The sequence below is a fragment of the Triticum aestivum genome, chromosome 3B (genome assembly GCF_018294505.1).
Source record: "Triticum aestivum cultivar Chinese Spring chromosome 3B, IWGSC CS RefSeq v2.1, whole genome shotgun sequence".
Classification (NCBI taxonomy): Eukaryota; Viridiplantae; Streptophyta; class Magnoliopsida; order Poales; family Poaceae; genus Triticum; species Triticum aestivum.
Window position 1 is genome coordinate 781,434,306 of NC_057801.1, and position 20,528 is coordinate 781,454,833.

The 20,528-nt window shown below is 44.7% G+C and overlaps 1 long non-coding RNA gene across 1 annotated transcript; it reads left to right on the forward strand.

Moving 5' to 3' along the window:
• Window positions 1–16,867: 16,867 nt before the first annotated feature.
• LOC123066547 (uncharacterized) lies at window positions 16,868–19,682 on the forward strand. The gene is made up of 3 exons (XR_006431370.1): window positions 16,868–16,980; window positions 17,529–17,566; window positions 19,042–19,682. It is a non-coding gene; the product is annotated as an uncharacterized lncRNA (long non-coding RNA).
• The last annotated feature ends 846 nt before the right edge of the window (window positions 19,683–20,528 follow it).

Genomic DNA, 20,528 nt, shown 5'->3' on the forward strand with positions numbered 1-20,528 from the left:
GATTCTTTTTCCTACCTCTCTCAAATTTCACCTAGTTTATTTTAAGATTTATTTGAAAAAATTTCAGAACAACTTTTGGTGCTGTTTTTATTTTGTGTGTTAATTCTTTTATATTGCTAAAATAGGATTTTTGAAGAGAGGAGAAATGTTTCAAGTTTTGGAGTGCACCCTGCCTTTCCACACATTGAAGGCAAGCATTCTGAACCCCGACATAATATTTTTGTGTGTTCGATGACACGTTCATAACATCACCTCACTTTGGAGAAAACTTGTTATTTCATGTGATATGATCATATGCATGGGTGCATGTTATTGATTTCCATGCTGTTGTAAATGGACACACTTGTGATGATAATCACCCTCATGTGCCTTGCATGCATACCGGCAGGAACCCGGGAAAACCTCTGCCTTGGGTAGCATGAGTTTGTCGCCGGTCTCCGTCGGGACGGTTATGTCTGGTATGGCATGGCAAGGTGATATGAGCGGTGACTCTGTTGGTTGAAATATATTCGTCATGCTAATCATGCAGGGAATACTTAAACCTCCTGAGTCGACCGTAGATCGAGTCTTGTGCCAGTAACCCCCATACTTGTTTCGTACTACCACTCGTCTCTACAGCAAGTAGAGTACGGTTCAGTAAGTTGTCAACCTCTTTCTAGCACACACCGTACAGAGAGGCCATGGTGGAAGATACCGGTTGTAGCTGGTAGGCAGGCCGCCTAGTCCGGGGGCATGGGTGTTTCCGATTGGGACCGAGAGGGGAGACCACCCCTTAGAGCTCGCGATATAAATTTGATCCCATGCTACGCGAGGTTGTAGCCTCCCCACTTAGAGTTTGCTTAACAGGTGTCGTGGGTGATCCCAGACACGTGTGAGATAAGCTGGTGTGTGCAAGTTAGGTGTGTTTTCAACAAAAAGACCGTAGACGGAATTAGTCCCGATGGACTAAAGAAATCCGTTACTCGTGGGTAAAGAGTACACCCTCTGCAGAGATTAAACCTATTCGAATAGCCGTGTCCATGGTTAAGGATTACAGTCTGGGATGGGTCAAGTGTTGGTCTTAGTGTCGGTCTTCGGAGGGGAAACTGTTAACCAGAACTGGAACTACTACCTGTGACTTGTGATAATTATGATTATTATTATTGTTGACTAACCCGTGATATTATTGTTATTATCGAGTATCTCTGGGATGGTTCTACCTCCGGGATATTCACTATGATTGTTTATTTTAAAGCCCTTTGTGTGGTGTCGCTCAGACGCCCGACTGTGGCATTTCTTTTAAAGCCCTTTATGTGGTGTCGCTCAGATGCCCGACTGTGGCATTTCTTTTAAAGCCCTTTATGTGGTGTCGCTCAGACGCCCGACTGTGGCATTTCTTTTAAAGCCCTTTATGTGGTGTCGCTCAGACGCCCGACTGTGGCATTTCTTTTAAAGCCCTTTATGTGGTGTCGCTCAGACGCCCGACTGTGGCATTTCTTTTAAAGCCCTTTATGTGGTGTCGCTCAGACGCCCGACTGTGGCATTTCTTTTAAAGCCCTTTATGTGGTGTCGCTAAGACGCCCGATTGTGGCATTTCTTTTAAAGCCCTTTATGTGGTGTCGCTCAGACGCCCGACTGTGGCATTTCTTTTAAAGCCCTTTATGTGGTGTCGCTCAGACGCCCGACTGTGGCATTTCTTTTAAAGCCCTTTATGTGGTGTCGCTAAGACGCCCGACTGTGGCTTTTCTTGTTATTTATTTCATAAATTTTAATACTACTATGTTATTGCAATTTTATAAATAACTTGCTTGCACGCATCAGAGATTTATTTATCTTTTGTGACTGACGTCATGAGCATAAAATATTTTCAGCACATCATTATTATATTATACCTGTGTTCATAATGTTTGCGAGTACATTCAAAGTACTCACTGGCTTGTCCCTGGCTATTGTCTTGGCCAGATTTTCTTGCACGAAGAGGAGCGACGCGATGACAGCCCCGGAACCTAAGTAATGGAGATAGCAGCCCCGCGAAGATAGGAGTTAACCTGGTCAGCTGTTCCCGTCGGAAATGGAGTCCCATAGACACTGATGTTTCACAACCCGCTTCCGCCATCAACCACTAGAAACCATTTGTTGTACTCACAGGCCAGAATGGCCTTGTACTACATATTTTGTTTTCTGCTTGGAATTTCTGTATCAAGTTGGAGCCTCATCAGCTAACAGTAATCCTGGGGCTGATGAGCACGACGGTCTTTTCTGGAAATTTATTACCCGGAAAACCGGTCGTGACAGACTTTGTATCAGAGCCAGGCTGACCATTGGCTAATCCTATCTTAGCCAGGTCGAAAAACTTAGGCAAACCAACCCACTAGACCTTAGCCAAACCCCAACCAAGCTTCTCGTGCAAGATAGCCACACAGTAATCCCGACACTTTTGACAGTCGGTGCCCAACCTATCAGCCTAGCCTGTCGATCGCACACCAGTGACCAGCACCCAAGGCGCCTCATTCGCAAGCGTGCGGAAGAAGACTCCGTCCCCTTTTTCCTATAAAAAGGGCACGCTAGTCTCAACCCAGCACAGCACAGCCGCTACCCCAAACCGAGCCACAATGCCTGGCCCCATAGTGCACAACGAGACCACAGCAACCAACCTTGGAGGTTTTGTGACCATCCTCGCAAACCTCACCCGTCGTGCCTATGCGTTAGAGGAGCCACCAGAATATGTTGTGTACCAAGGACCCATGAGTGGTGAAGAACGTCAATTCTGGGCCACTGTACACATCTACGGTAGGGGTATAGCACCCGAGCGCCCCTACAGGTTCACCGGAAGAACAACTTCCTTTGAGCCACAAGCCATACAACTAGCTGCTCGAGAGGCTATAGTTCATCTCAGGCACTTGTTGCCCAGAGTTAACTGTCGCTCGTTCCACTACTACCCCGGACGTGAAGGGTATGGTAGACCACCCCAAGTTGCCATCGGAGGTCACGAGACAGATCCTGAATTGTTGCACCTGGTGCGCTATGTAAGTGCACTAGAGGAACTATGCGATCAAATCACTATTGATTTAATTGCAGCTCGTGGAGAGCTGGTTCGTCGAGCCCCGGCGAGAGAAGAAAACGAGCCCAACACCGACAACCCAGTCGTGCTGTTTGGACAACCGATCGAGACCCCAAGATCAGCTCCAGCCACCAACCGAGATGCTTTGATGACCCCAGAAGTGCTTCGTCGCCTTTTGGGAACACACTCCAACGGGATTGTGGCTAACAATCCCCGCGATGGTCATCATCGCTACCCCGACCCTGTCGTTCCTCCGCCATCTCCGACTAATCCCGGAAGTGAGACACGTGGAGAAGCCTCGACATCCACCAGGCACGCCCGTTTAGACATTAACGAGGTAGACTAAGCCGTACGAGTAGTACCGAGTCTCAGTGTACCCTCACTTTGTAATCATGCGACCGTGTATATTAACGCAGCCTGTCGTTGTGCCTCTGTTTTAATGGTAGCCTTGCGTATTTTCTTTGTCAGCGCATAGTTGCACATTTTCCGGGCACAACTACCAAAACCAACCCGACGACAACCACAGTAACACGTCTCTTTATGAGATATGTGTATCTCTGACACTGACCCGACCTTTGGAGCTAAGCTGGCAAATTTATTACCTTTCACCACGGTAAAATGATCTGGCTCCATTGCTATATAAAGGCCACCTTGTGACCTTACCCAACAACCCTCACCTTGTGCACCACACTCACAACTTTTTCCGGTCATGCCGAGCCCCAGCATTCACCTGAGAACCCCAGATGCAACCCCAGGTAGCTTTGTCAAAATATTGTGGGACTTTACCCGCAGTACCATGGGTTCTACCCAGCCACCCCAGTACGAGCTGTTCAAATCTAGAATCACCCCATCCACCTCGGAATGTTGGGCAGCAGTGCACATCCCTCCCGTAGACTCCAATCAAGATCCAACAGAAGTTTCCTTCGTGGGAAAATCTATGCCAACCCCACACTTGGCCACAGAAGCTGCTGCGAAAGAAGCGATTGCTCGTCTTCGATCCGCAGTACCCTATGCCCGCGAACGAGGATATTATTACTTTCCGAGCCGTGCAGCACCCGGAGAAGTAACGTCTTTTCCCGGTGGGCGTATTGAGAGAGACCCAATTCTGGCCAACCTTATCCAGTACATCATCGCTCTAGAGCATTTGAACCAACGAGTGATGGATTATCTCCAGAATCTCACTGATCTGAATCCTCAGATTGCCATCGGCAGACCACCGAGGCCCGACCCGGAGAGACGCATACATCGAGTGGTCAATCCACTTCCTCCGATAGAAGAGGAGTGTATCCCTTTACCAGAGACATTTTATCAGGACCCCACCCAGTTACCGTTTTCATTTTAGACGTCACTACTGTATTTGTTTTTGCAGCATTTATATTTGCGTGTATCTTATGCATGGTACCCCAAATTTGTGCGACGAGTCGAGTATTTAGTTTCTACTGGTATGAGTAATTTTTCTTCGTGATTAACTTGTGTAACCGCGAAAGATCCTAGTATGAGTTTTCTTTTTTCTGAATTGCTGCATCATTTATCCCCTCACTACGTGGATTATTATTATTTTTATTCACGCAACACCACGGCAGCAGTCTCACAACCGCTCGAACGCATATGGAACTTTTGTTTTTCACAACGGCTCTTAGCAAATCTCGAGGACGAGATTTTTCTTAAGGGGGGTAGTATTGTAACACCCCAAAAATTTAACCAGGTTTTAGTTATTAAAATTTTGCCAAGAGTTTAATATTTTTTTGCATGCAAGTATATCTCTATTGATTTCAAAACTTTTCTTTTTATATTCAGAAATTTTTCCCAAGTGGATCCTTCCAAAATATATTGGACTTATTTTCCCTCTCATTTAAAAAAAACATCTCTCAATCAGGAGATTTATTTATAAAATTATTTCACCCTGAGCTTTATTCATTAAATGACTTGTTTTAAAATTTGGAGCTCTTTTTGAACTACAACCATTTGATATATTTAACTAAAAATTTCACCAAAGTTTGGAGATATCATGTGATGTCTCTAAATCACTTTTGTGCAATAATATATTTCATTCATTGGATATTTTGAGTTCTACACCAAGTTTTCAAATCTGGTCCAGTGGGCAATTTTACACTACAACCTATTTAAATATTTCTTTAAATCTTCTACCAAAATTAGGGGAGCTCAGTAGGAGCATATTATTCCACTTTGTGCAAAAACCTATTTATGTTCTTTGAAAAAATTGAGTGAATCATCCTCTTTTTCATTCTGGTCCAGCCTTGTGATTTCTACTCCAACCCTATTTAATTTTGCTCCAAAGATCTTGTGTTTTCTCCTACTTGTAGACAGCCCTACCAAACCCCTAAATCCAGGAGCATGCACCCATTGGATTAATTTTGGTTCATGGAATAATGTCATTTATTTCCTGTCCAGAATTGTAGTTTTGCAAAACTTGCACTAACAAGTTTGTGCTTTTCACAAACTAACCTCACCACTCTCTCTTGCATCTAAGGAGACCCTGATCTGGAGGATTTGGCCACCCCAAGAAGAGACTAGGTGCCTGTGGCATTTTGTCAAACACCTGGAGAGCATAGCCAGATTTGGCATGGATTCAAGTTTACACTATGAACTTGGTCACCTGACCTAACAACAATGCCCATTCACCCTCTATCTAACCCTAACCTAGCCCTGTTTCTTCCCAGCCTCAACCGCGACCTCTAGCATGCTCTGGCATTACCTCGAGCACGTCCCGTGCACGCCCGGAGCGCGAGCAGAGCGTGCGTTTGGCACGCGTTTTGCACGTGCCGCGCCCGAGCCGACGCGTCGCGTCCCTGGCCTTGCCTCCACTGCAGAGCCACGCCACGCACGTCCCTCCTCACCGCAACACGCCAAGCCGCCCCTCGCCACGTCCCCGACAGGCCAGGAGCTAGCCGCCACGGCCGCCGATAGCCCCTGCTCCGTTCAGCACCGCCCAAGCCTCTTCCGCTCGCCATCTGGCCCCTGGAACAGTGGCGGATCCATCCCCGCCCTTGGGGCCCCGCGAGGAGCCGCCAGTCGCCAGCGACGATCGTCGGAGCTCCGCCTCCGCTCGGGACAGAGGAAGGAGAGGGAGAAAGACTAGTCAAACCTGACTAGTGGGCCCCGTGGACCCACTGTCAGTGACCCACTCCGCCGCCACGCGTGTTATGTGATAGCGTAAAACCCCAAGTACGTAACCCCTACTTAGAAAGCGTATTCGTGGCTGAAACGTTTTCTTTTGTTTTATTTTTAAAAATAGTATTTGACCAAAACTTTGACTGGTTATATCTTTTTAAATACAACTCCAAATGAAATGATTCTTTTTCCTACCTCTCTCAAATTTCACCTAGTTTATTTTAAGATTTATTTGAAAAAATTTCAGAACAACTTTTGGTGCTGTTTTTATTTTGTGTGTTAATTCTTTTATATTGCTAAAATAGGATTTTTGAAGAGAGGAGAAATGTTTCAAGTTTTGGAGTGCACCCTGCCTTTCCACACATTGAAGGCAAGCATTCTGAACCCCGGCATAATATTTTTGTGTGTTCGATGACACGTTCATAACATCACCTCACTTTGGAGAAAACTTGTTATTTCATGTGATATGATCATATGCATGGGTGCATGTTATTGATTTCCATGCTGTTGGAAATGGACACACTTGTGATGATAATCACCCTCATGTGCCTTGCATGCATACCGGCAGGAACCCGGGAAAACCTCTGCCTTGGGTAGGCATGAGTTTGTCGCCGGTCTCCGTCGGGACGGTTATGTCTGGTATGGCATGGCAAGGTGATATGAGCGGTGACTCTGTTGGTTGAAATATATTCGTCATGCTAATCATGCAGGGAATACTTAAACCTCCTGAGTCGACCGTAGATCGAGTCTTGTGCCAGTAACCCCCATACTTGTTTCGTACTACCGCTCGTCTCTACAGCAAGTAGAGTACGGTTCAGTAAGTTGTCAACCTCTTTCTAGCACACACCGCACAGAGAGGCCATGGTGGAAGATACCGGTTGTAGCTGGTAGGCAGGCCACCTAGTCCGGGGGCATGGGTGTTTCCGGTTGGGACCAAGAGGGGAGGCCACCCCTTAGAGCGCGCGATATAAATTTGATCCCATGCTATGCGAGGTTGTAGCCTCCCCACTTAGAGTTTGCTTAACAGGTGTCGTGGGTGATTCCAGACACGTGTGAGATAAGCTGGTGTGTGCAAGTTAGGTGTGTTTTCAACAAAAAGACCGTAGATGGAATTAGTCCCGATGGACTAAAGAAATCCGTTAATCGTGGGTAAAGAGTACACCCTCTGCAGAGATTAAACCTATTCGAATAGCCGTGTCCATGGTTAAGGATTACAGTCTGGGATGGGTCAAGTGTCGGTCTTAGTGTCGGTCTTCGGAGGTGAAACTGTTAACCAGAACTGGAACTACTACCTGTGACTTGTGATAATTATGATTATTATTATTGTTGACTAACCCGTGATATTATTGTTATTATCGAGTATCTCTGGGATGGTTCTACCTCCGGGATATTCACTATGATTGTTTATTTTAAAGCCCTTTGTGTGGTGTCGCTCAGACGCCCGACTGTGGCATTTCTTTTAAAGCCCTTTATGTGATGTCGCTCAGACGCCCGACTGTGGCATTTCTTTTAAAGCCCTTTATGTGGTGTCGCTCAGACGCCCGACTGTGGCATTTCTTTTAAAGCCCTTTATGTGGTGTCGCTCAGATGCTCGACTGTGGCATTTCTTTTAAAGCCCTTTATGTGGTGTCGCTCAGACGCCCGACTGTGGCATTTCTTTTAAAGCCCTTTATGTGGTGTCGCTCAGACGCCCGACTGTGGCATTTCTTTTAAAGCCCTTTATGTGGTGTTGCTAAGACGCCCGACTGTGGCATTTCTTTTAAAGCCCTTTATGTGGTGTCGCTCAGACGCCCGACTGTTGCATTTCTTTTGAAGCCCTTTATGTGGTGTCGCTCAGACGCCCGACTGTGGCATTTCTTTTAAAGCCCTTTATGTGGTGTCGCTAAGACGCCCGACTGTGGCTTTGCTTGTTATTTATTTCATAAATTTTAATACTACTATGTTATTGCAATTTTATAAATAACTTGCTTGCACGCATCAGAGATTTATTTATCTTTTGTGACTGACGTCATGAGCATAAAATATTTTTAGCACATCATTATTATATTATACCTGTGTTCATAATGTTTGCGAGTACATTCAAAGTACTCACTGGCTTGTCCCTGGCTATTGTCTTGGCCAGATTTTCTTGCACGAAGAGGAGCGACGCGATGACAGCCCCGGAACCTAAGTAATGGAGATAGCAGCCTCGTGAAGATAGGAGTTAACCTGGTCAGCTGTTCCCGTGGGAAATGGAGTCCCATAGACACTGATGTTTCACAACCTGCTTCCGCCATCAACCACTAGAAACCATTTGTTGTACTCACAGGCCAGAATGGCCTTGTACTACATATTTTGTTTTCTGCTTGGAATTTCTGTATCAAGTTGGAGCCTCATCAGCTAACAGTAATCTTGGGGCTGATGAGCACGACGGTCTTTTCTGGAAATTTATTACCCGGAAAACCGGTCGTGACATGGTGACGGCACAGAGGAACTCTCAATGAAAGCACCAATGTCGGTGTCAAAACCGGCGGATCTCGGGTAGGGGGTCCCGAACTGTGCGTCTAGGCGGATGGTAACAGGAGACAAGGGACACGATGTTTTACCCAGGTTCGGGCCCTCTTGATGAAGGTAAAACCCTACATCCTTCTTGATTAATATTGATGATGTGTGTTACAAGAGTGGATCTACCACGAGATCAAGGAGGCTAAACCCTAGAAGCTAGCCTATGGTATGATTGTTTTTTCGTCCTATGGACTAAAGCCATCCGGTTTATATAGACACCGGAGAGGGCTAGGGTTACACAAAGTCGGTTACAATGGTAGGAGATCTATATATCCGTATCGCCAAGCTTGCCTTCCACGCCAAGGAAAGTCCCATCCGGACACGGGACGAAGTCTTCAATCTTGTATCTTCATAGTCTTGGAGTCCGTCCGATCATGATAGTTTGGCTATCCGGACACCCCCAAATCCGGAACTCCCTCATTGCACATTTAATCTTGTTTGTAGTCCTAAAATTGTGTATTATTTTAGGTTTGGATGGGTGCTTTGTAAAGCTGAGCACAAGACAACAAATTCTAGCTGCCACTGCAAGGGATGGTAATAACAATATCTATCCTATTGCTTTTGGAGTGGTTGAAGTAGAGGACACACCTAGCTGGAGTTGGTTCCTCACACAGTTGAAAATAGCTATTGGTGGAGAAAAAAGGCAGTTTGGATACTATACAATTATCTCTGATAGGCAGAAGGTTTGTTCTAGAGCTCTAATTAATATTGCTGCTCTCCTTTATTGTTCATGCTTGTTGCCAATGTAAATGTTTGCATGTTTGCTACTCTGTGATGTACATGTTTGTTAAGTATTTACTATGCATTTGCATGTGAGCAGGGACTTCTAAATGCCATAGATGCAATCTTTCCAAATTGTCCTTAGAGATACTGTTTAAGACACATATATGCTAATTTTCAAAGTGATGGGTTTAGAGGGGAGGAACTTAAAAAGTATATGGATGGTGCTGCATATTCTTATACAAGACATGGGTTTAATGTTAACATGGAGAACTTGAGACAAGAGAGCCAAGAGGCTTGGGAGTGGCTATGTAAGATAGAGGTGAAAACATGGGCTAGATGGGCAATGGACACTAATTGTAAGACAGACCTGGTTGTCAACAATTTAAGTGAAGTATACAACAGGATGATCTTGGATGTAAGGGGGAAGCCAATCCAGATAATGTGTGAAGGTATTAGGACCAAGTTGATGGTTAAGTACAATGAGAAAAGAATAGGGGGCCAAAATGCTAGGTGGGAGATAACTCCAACATACTCAGAGAAGTTGGAGGAGTCAAAGAAGTGGGCTAGGAACTGCAAGGCACAAATGGCTGGTCCAGATCTTTATCAGGTTCAGAGTGGGGAAAATACTTATGCTGCAAATTTGGCACAAATGACTTGTGGGTGGAGAAGATGGGACATGACAGCAATCCCCTTCCATCATGCTGTGTCTACCATATATAAATCAAAGCATCATCCAGAGGATTTTGTCTCTGCATTTTTCAAGAAAGAAATGTACATGGCAACATACAATCCTATTATATTCCCAGTTCCTGGGCCTGATTTTTGGACCAAGACACCTACCAGAGACATTGACCCCCCAGTTTTCAAGAGGAAGAAGGGAAGAAAGCAGACCAAGAGAAGAAATGGTCAGTTTGAGGTGCCCAAGCCCAAAGATACATCTAGAGTTGGCACAATATCATGCATCAATTGTGGTAAAGAGGGTCATAGGTACACCAACTATGGATATGCACTCAAGCCATCACTTCTGCTGAGAAAGAACAAACATGAGGTACACTACCTCTTCCTTCATTTCATTTGCATTGCAGATTTCTAATTTATACTAGCATTCTTCTCTCTTTCCAGCCCAATAGGAAGAGCCAAGCAACTGCTTCTACTGCTCCAAAGCCTCCAGCTGCTCCAAAGCCCACAAGATCTACAAGTACTTCTACTAGGAACACAAGGCAAGCAACTCCCACACCCAAGAACAAAAGGCAATCATCAAGTGCTGCCAGGACAAGCAGATCAACACCCACTACAAGAGCTGCTGGTAGGGCACCTTATGCTCCTCCAAGAGCTGTTGCAAGTCAAGCTGTTGCTGGTCCTTCACATGGACAGAAGAGGAAGAGGAAGCCTACCAGGTGGGATGATTATTTCACAGCAAGTGGAAATCACTGAAATGGGTTTGCTATGTTGGTCTTAGATCATTACTGTTCTGTTGCACTTTGAACTACTTGAATTGTTAGATAATGAGTGTTGTGTTGCACTTTGAATTACTTGAACTGTTAGATCATGAGTGTGTTGCACTTTGAACCAGTTGATTGTTTTACTGTTAGATCATGTGTGCTATGTGGTGTGTGGCACATTGAACTACTTGAATTGTTAGATCATGAGTGCTGTGTTGCACTTGGAACTATTTCAACTGGTTGGTTACGAATTAGTGCTTCAAATTGTTGGTGTTGTGTTGAACTTGCTGCATATTGCTGGATCATCCTGACAAAGTTTCAAATTGTTGGTGTTGTGTTGAACTTGCTGCATATTGCTGGATCATCCTGACAAAGTTTCAAAGTTTCAAATTGTTGGTATTTTTTGCTAGATCATCTTGTTGGATATGCCAACAACCATCATTTGTGTAAATTGTTGGTATTTTTTGCTGGATCATCTTGTTGGATATGCCAGCAACCATCATTTGTGTAAATTGTTGGTATTTTTTTCTGGATCATCTTGATGGATATGCCAGCAACCATCATTTGTGTAAATTGTTGGTATTTTTTGCTGGATCATCTTGCTGGATATGCTAGCAACCATCATTGTAAATTGTTGGTAATTGAAGATTAGGATACCCTATGTTTGGGTGTCGTCGACAACACGACTCAACAAGGTAGGCTCAACCCTATGTTTGGGTGCCGTCGACAACACAACACGACAAAATAGGCTCAACCCTATATTTGGGTGCCATCGACAACACGACATGACAAGGTAGGCTCAACCCTATATTTGGGTACCATCGACAACACGACACAACAAGAATAGGGCTCAACCCTATATTTGGGTGCCGTCGACATCACGACACGACAAAATAGGCATCAACCCTCTGTTTGGGTGCCATCGACAACACGACACGACAAAATAGGCATCAACCCTGTGTTTGGGTGTCGTCGACAACACGACACGAAGGTAGGGATCAACCTATATTTGGGTGCCGTCGACAACACAACATGACAAGATAGGCTCAACCCTATATTTGGGTTCGACAACACAACACGACAAGATAGGCTCAACCCTATATTTGGGTTCGACAATATGACACGACAAGATAGGCTCAACCCTATATTTGGGTTCGACAATATGACACGACAAAATAGGCTCAACCCTATACTTGCGTTCGAAAATATGACACGACAATAGGCTCAACCCAACTTAGTCTCAAACATACATCATAATTCAACTAGCATCACAAACAACAAGACAGAATAGATCAACATGTAGCATCACAAACAACAAGCAAGAATAGTTCAACATGTAGCATCACCAACAACAAGCCAGAATAGTTCAACATGTAGCATCACAAACAACAATCCCAACTAGTTCAGCATAGACTCAAACAACATGACACAATAGTCTGAAACATACATAATAATTTAAGCACTGCATCATCATCTTCACTCCTCCAAGATTGCCTTCATCATCTTCAGCTTCCTCTTGTTCTCCTCTCCAACCTTCCAAAGGTCATGTAAGTTATATTCAAGTTGTTTCTTCTCCTTTTTGAGCTCAGCAGCAACCTCTTCAGCCACTTCAACCTTCTTTTTCAGATCAAAGATCTCTTTCTCTAAGTTGATCATCTTGTCAGCTGCATCTAGAGATATCTTCTCCTCATCCACATCCATCATTATTTTCCTATAATTCTCCTTGTGCACAGACTTCTGAACAGATTCACAAAAGTCCTTGGTAAGCTGAAGGTGCTGGTTGTACTTTTCCTGTACCATCTTAATTTCTGCTTCTAACTTGGAGATCTTCTCCTCATTAGCTAAATTATCTCCAATTCTGCCTGCCTTGGCTTCCTTATACAGAGCCCAGAGTTTTGTCAGTGAATTCTTTAATGCATAAGGCCATTCATTGTCCACCCATTCCACAACACCATAATTCTTACCCTCCTACAACCAATTTTTTTTCCTTTTAGTTAACAATACAATAAACAGAGAAGTGAATTATAAAAAAGTGCATAATTTTTTTAGTTACTTTAATACAAAAACACAGCACTGAAGAGCATTACCTATATGTAAATCATTTATACATATTTCAATACAATAAAACAGAGCATCTCTCAGTTCTGTAAAGTTAATATCTACATCATTCCTAAAACAGAGCCATTACATTACCTATATCTAAATGAATTAATTCTAATCTAAAAAACAGAGCTATGTCTAAGAATTCCAACAAAATAAAATAACAGAGCTATATTTAGATCTAAATCTTATTTGCTACTATCCTTCTCAGCGCAACCATAAAATCTATGGCCAGTGTTCAGCCCATCGAACACAACAAGCCTCTCAGGAGCATTACCATGCTTGCAAAGGTGCTTTCCAGTGGCATCAATGCTTGACCAATCCCTGTCCTCTATTGTTGCTGGGCGCTAAGTAGAGCAAAGTGGAGAAAATCAGAACAAATGCAATCTCTCATATGAAAATCGAAAATCGCAAACCCTAACCCTAGCCAGAGAGCAGTGAGGATACTCACATATGGTTCCTCATCGACCTCATGTGGTAGCGGCGACACCGAATCTGAGCTCGTCTCGCCGTCATTCCACGACACCATGGCTACGGTGGCCGACGGCGACTGATTTCAGCTGGCAACGGTGGCGGCTGCGGCGGGGAAGAGGAACTAGGTCACGAGCGAGAGGAGGGGGAATGGTGGCGCGGGGACAAGCTGGTCCGGTCGAACCAGGTCAAGGGAGCGCCGCTAATGGCCGTCAGGCACGCGCCGTCTGCCCATTGTCACGTGGCCTGACGGCTGGGCCCGGGACGTCAGGTATTCTGTCAAAACGCGGTCAAGCGGCCAGTTAGTGCTTCGTGCACCGAAATTACTGAAAAACGATGGTTTCTGCAAACTTTTATGAAAACGGTGGTTTTTCGCACCAAGAGACGCAATTGTGATGGTTTTTTGCAATTTACTCCAAAGAGATAGTGTGCGGAGAGCATATTTGAACAGAAGGTGTGTGGTGACTATATCTATTGAAATAGTATATATGCTTTAGAATTTGAAGAATATTGTGCTCTTTGGCCCGCCCAACTTTTTTTTCCAAGCTCCGCCACTGCCCCTGCCAATCCATCAGCCGCCACCCAAAGGCCAAAGCAGCAGGAGGTGCTCATGCGGCTGGGCGGAGGAGGAGGACGATCAAGTTAAACCAGTGTGGGAGGTCTAGAGGAAAACAAAAACACAACTTATTTCACTCACCTTCGTTTTCTGGTCGGGAGCGGGTGCGCGATCGCCAGAGCACTCCGTGCAAGTCGCCGTCGCTGATGCTGCTAACACGGCAGCAACGCTTAAGTCAGTCCGGGCGCTCCACACCGGCACCATTGCTGCTAGCAGAATAGAACACATGGAGGATGAACCTGACGCCCAGTATCCACCACAGCTCTTATGTGATGGCACACCCCATCCCCCGATCACACATACAAGTTTTGAATGTCTATTCGAGCAGGCGCACGCGTGTGTACACTCCAAGTTAAAACCACCCGACGCATGGACGCCTCCAGCTTGGAAATGCATACTTATTTCCTAGTGTCAGCACACAACCACTCCTGCAGAAAATTAGCAGAGACACGACCGCTTCAAACTTAGACCTACTGATCATGTGGATGCCTGCACACACGACCGCACTCTCAGAAAATGCAGTGTTGCTAGCTAGGAGGGACGCACACGCAGATAAATCATGGATGCAAACCACATCAAGAACACAGACAGGGAAATTGTCACATTCAAACTCATACTTTAGTTCTACGGTCATAACCACAAAGAACTGACACACATTCCATACCATGCAGCTCCCAACTCTACCCCCAGATGTGAAACCTCAGCCAGGCAACTTCTACAGACAGAATTCATGACCCCAGAACCGATGAACATTGCCGGATGGTATACTCTTATACTGCTTTCAGACATGCCATCCAGCCACTTGTTTTACAGTACTTGCATATAATCTTTCTAGCAGTTCAAATTTTGAATCTACCCGCGCGCACAACTCACGATGAACTGGGAAAATACACTGTTATATCCTGCATGCCGGCCAAGTGTCAGCAGCAAACACATTCAGCATATAAGCCCGTGCTCTAAACCTGAGACGTGAACACTAGCTAGTGTAGGCGACCACAAATATGAACCAGGCAGATGCCAGAGATACCCCAACAGTAGGAAGCAATATTTCCAGCAACCAGTAAACCAAATTTAGTACAGATGAACATTATCGAACTTGGTACTCTACTGGTACAATATGTAATATGCCTCTGGTAATTGAGGAACAAGCATGGAGCATGCAATGCTCACTGAAACACACTAGAAAATCCTAAAAGGTACTACAATACAGATTACAAATTAAAACTTCAGAACTCATTTCTCAGCAGCACCGAGCGGCCTCGCACAAGTGTTCTGGCGATGCTCTTCCATGGCACAATTCTTGCATTTACATGGCTTGGTTTCTTGGTGGCATCTCCTGTTTCGGGACAAGTAGTTTGCTTGTGCCCCTCGCGCCGACAAATGTTGAAGAACCTGGTACATTTACTCAGACCCTCTTAACACGCCTTGTCACTGCTATTACTTAGTCAGCTGACCCCACTATGCTTATCTGGAGCTGCTAGACCTTCAAGGGCATTCACACAGATTTCCCCCTACTATTGCATTTGTCAGCACCATCGCCCCCCCACACACAAACGCAACCTCTCCACTGCGAGGCAATCTACCAGTGGCCAAACCTGCTATCTGATCCTCAAACCCCAAACCATCCATCTTCTCAGCTAAAGGTGCGACACTCACCAACAAAGCTTCCAGACCAGCAAAAGTGTGCTTGAATTATTCTGCATTCGAATTGCCCATCTGCACGACTTCCATGGCTTTCAGATATAGCATCGAGTTCCTGCACGTGAACGACAAGTTAACTAAATTGTCCTTCTGATACTGAACCAGGTGTTGGGGAAGCATGTCCCTCACGTCCTTGGTCCACCGCTTGAGTATATTCTTCACAGGGATCTCCAGATGAAGTATATCCATGACCCGTGCATTACACTATGTTTAAATTTCTTGTACAGAAATTCAATTTATGTGCAGCAACTTTTTTGTCAGGTTTAGTTACCCTTAAGACATGGCTGCATGACATCCCAGTATGCTCGAACTGGCCACACTCGCACGTAAACTCTGACTGATCCTCTGCTCCATTTTTCCATTTTAGCTACATTGTTGTGCTTTGTAACATATTTCCTCATCTTCTCTACTTCCTTGACATTGTACAACGTCCCTTCGATTAGGAGGCAACCGTACTCCTTAAACATAGCCCTGGTGTAAACTTTACTTGCATGCTGCTCTATTGCCAAATTGGTCCTCCTGTCAGCTCCACCCTGTCATAATATAGTTAGGATTTCTGTCCGTTTGTGATTCATGTAAACAAATGCCTGACAGGTATGAAGTGTACATGCATTTCTGTCAGATAATCAAATTGTACACACAAAAAATGCTTACAATCATCGTCCTCTTCTCTTGGTAGCTTTCCTTGCGCTCGTGGTCAAACTGTAACCTCATGTAATGCCCGACAAAAACATGCATTGGGCTTGACGGAGGCATGTATGTCTTCAACGTATGATTCATGGCTTATCTCTTATCTTCCTGCAAATATTTCTTAGGGTCCTCTTCATGAAGGGCACCTTCTTGACCGAACCAAAGAAGCTCCCACTTATGTTGTACACCTTCCGAAGGTTCAGATTGTTTTCCCTAACACTGCGTTTGGATGTCTCCATTGGAAGGCTGGAATCTGAATTCGTATTGGTAAACTTCCAATTCACATGTTTGGTTGGACACCGAATTGGCACTCCATAATGAAACCAAATTCAGGGCGGAATCACTTCCACGCAAAGTACCCGCCCACAACATGGAGGCCTCCCGCTGTGAATTGCTCTGAAATGGCTCCCTCCCGCAAAAAACGTACTGCTTCAGCCTCTTCCCCCCCCCCCCTGTCGAACAGATAAGGAGAGAAGGAACGAGAGTGCAGCGGCGTCGACAGGGCTGGCAGCGGCGCTCAGGTGCGTTCCCTCCCCGGCCCCCTCCTACTGCAGCAACCTCCAGCGCCGCCGCATCTCCCCTGGTCCATCCTCGTCCGCCGCATCTCATAGGTCGCGCCACCCTCCTCCATCCTCCTCCTACGTCGCGGCTCCGTTCCCATCTCCGGTTAGGTCCTCGTCCTAGGTCGCGGCCTCGTCCCCGTCTCCGGTTGACTTGATCGTGGGCCGCGGCTCTCTCCCCCATCTCCGGCCGGTTCCTAGCTCGCGGCTCCCTCCGCAGTCTTGGGTCGCTGCGACTCGTCCTCCCGGGTCGCGTCACCTCCTCCCATGCTCGCGGCTCCTTCCCTAGTCCCCTAGTCCCCGTCTGCTGCGTCCCGGGCACCTGCCTGTACATCCACAGAGCAGCACCACCACCCCCTCCCCCCCACTATAGCTGCCCTCTGTTCTAAATCTCTCTGAACCCCTGAACGCACAATTTTTTTGTTCTCTGTAGTCTGAACCAACACTGCATATTTTTTTGTTCCCTAATCAGCTGCAATAAGACTAAATTTTTTTGTTCAACACTGCAGATTTGTGAAGTGTTCATCGATCTGCAGGCCAGTTGAAGGTATATATATGGCTGAATCCCCTCTGTTTTTTCTATGCATTTGTGTATGTGATGTCTCTTTGATTGCCTTACCACTAGACAATTGAACTGTAATTTGTACAGCACAATGTCAGATCAATTGGAGTTGATTGAGTGGATAAATGAAGAAAATAAAAGACGGAAGAGGAAAAGAATTGTTTTGACTAAATTGTTTGTTGAAACATGTGCTCTTGCATTAGCATTTGTTACTACACAAAGGGATAGGGGACCAAGGGACCTGGGAAGTTTTAATGATGATGAGGACAAGCATAGGCTTAGGAAATATTTGCTTAAAACCATGTATGATGGATCTGAAGTGGCATGCTACGATCAATTGCGTCTAACAAAATGAAACTTTCATGACCTTTGCACCATGTTGCGGGAGAGGTGTGGCCTCCGTGATAGTGTATATGTGACCGTGGAAGAGAAAGTTGCAATGTTCTTACTTGTAGTTGGCCATAGTATCAAGAAGAGGATGTTGCGTGGCACCTACAAGCGTTCTTTATGGACCATTAGTACACACTTCTCTGCTATCCTAACAGCCCTACTCTCTCTATATGAGGAGTTCATTAAGCTACCTTCCGCTACCGCTCAAGCTCCTGATGATTACAAATGGAAGTGGTTTGGTAATGCACTTGGAGCACTAGATGGTTGCCATATTGACGTGCTTGTTGATGTGGCTGACCAAGGAAGGTATAGGAACAGAAAGCAAGCCATTACCACCAACATGCTAGGTGTTGTTGATTGGAACATGAAGTTTCTTTATGTGTTACCTGGCTGGGAGGGTTCTGTTTCAGGCTCGAGAGTTTTGCGTGATGCAATGAGGACAAACCGCCAAGATGCTTTTGTTATACCTAAGGGTATGACTCTTTCTCTTGGCATGTAGTTTCTTTGATTTGATTGTTAGCTAACTAACTTATATTGATATAGGGAAATATTATTTAGTTGATGTTGGTTATACCAATGGAGAAGGATTTTTAGCTCCATTCAGGTCCACTCGGTATCATCTAAAAGAATGGGCTGCAAGTGCACAACAGCCTCAAACAGCTAAAGAGTTATATAACTTGCGCCATTCTCGTGCTAGGAATGTAGTGGAGCGAACATTTGGCTTGTTCAAAAAAAAAATGGGCTATCTTGCGTTCCCAAACCTTCTTTGACATAAAGGATCAGGTACAAAAAGTAAATATGTTGTTAAATAAAGTTAGTATGTGAGATGACAATTGCTTACTATGAACTAAAATATTATTGTAGATTCGAATTATTAGTGCTTGCTGTGTGTTGCACAACTTTGCAAGGGATAGGCAGCATGTCATGGATGATTTGTTATTGCCTGAAGTGGATAGTGAATTAGCAAATGCGTCAACTGATGATCCAGATGATGACAACTTCATTAGAAGTGTGCAAGTCACTACTGAATAACAAGGCAGTACCTTTACAAGTTTGTGTTTATTGTGCAGGCTAACAAGGCAAGCAAGGAGATAAAGTCTTACAAGACCAAAGTAATCAAGAACTGGGAGTCCATATGTATCGTATATTCAAAAGATCATGCTAATGGCGAGGGTGCGAAGACATGTGCTGAGATTGCTGCAGAGCCATTAGAAGAACCAATTGAAGTCTCTCCAGAAGTAGCACCAAAGAGGCAGCGAACAGGTGATGCTATTCTTTGCATGCTTGGAGATATGAAGAAGGACTTAGTTGATGCTTTCAAGACAACTGAGCCTATTCCACTACCAAAGGTTACCACACCCACTGAAATACTTGATGCACTTAGATTGATACCTGATTTAGCTGAGCAAGATATGCTTCGATGTTACGGGAAGTTGGTACTCAATGATCGCCTATTTCAAGCTCTGAAGGAGCTGCCCATTACCATGAGGAAGACATGGCTGCTAATGTTGCCTTGAAGATCAATGCTTTTATGTGTTGTTGAACTTTGAACCATCTATTTTATGTCATGTTGAACTTGGAACTATGTATGTACTGCCTTGTTGAACTTGGAACTATGTATGTACTGCCATGCACTGTTTATGTCAAGCATTTGTACATATCTTCTAAATTGTTGTGATTTATGTCATGTACGAGACCATATTTGAGACTACATGCTATTTCTTATTGTTTCAAATTTTGTGTTATGTTATCGTAAAAATATATTGTTGTCATTCTATCACCATTTGTGTTTCCTGATGCTTTTCTAGAATATTTAATTATTTTATTGCTATATATTCATTCATAGTCAGATTTCATTTTTGAGTGATGCAGAACAAGGTATAACCTGGTAATGTAGCTATGCAATTCGAAAGTTTGTCATCCAAACAAGATTCTGTATTGAAATCTCAGAGGCATTTCAAGGGCCAATTCGTTGGACAACCAAACATGTGAATTCGTATTCGTCCCATTTCAGTTTCCACACTGATTTGGAATTCAGGCCAATTCAATACGGAGCTCTCCAATGGAGACATCCAAACGAAGCGTAAGTTGCTTTATTAAATCTTGTGTTTGCGTCGATGTGCTTGTGTGACGGCCAATGCACCTTCTCACCTATTGTTAAGGACATTGAATGGTTGAGGCTTTCACGGTGCTCTGTGATGTACCAGCTGTTGTCTGTCGCGCGCGATAGCCTAATCAGCACTAGACACTCGCATCTGCATGACCTACTATTCTTTGCCTCTGATTTGCCCTCCATGTCGGCCAACAAAACATAACATCAGACACTACCGCGCTTGGAGAGCACATCGATGACACAGCAAAACACATTTACTCTGAAATGTATTATATTTGAGCAAAAGCTCGTTACTCACCGAGCAACCACATACGATCTCCTCCATGCATTTCATCCTCTCGGCATTTAGTTTGCTTTTACCAAATCTGATACCAAAGACATCCCAAAAATATAGATTGTAGAAGTTGTATGCCTCACTAACTGAATCGAAACTCGGGTAAGGCG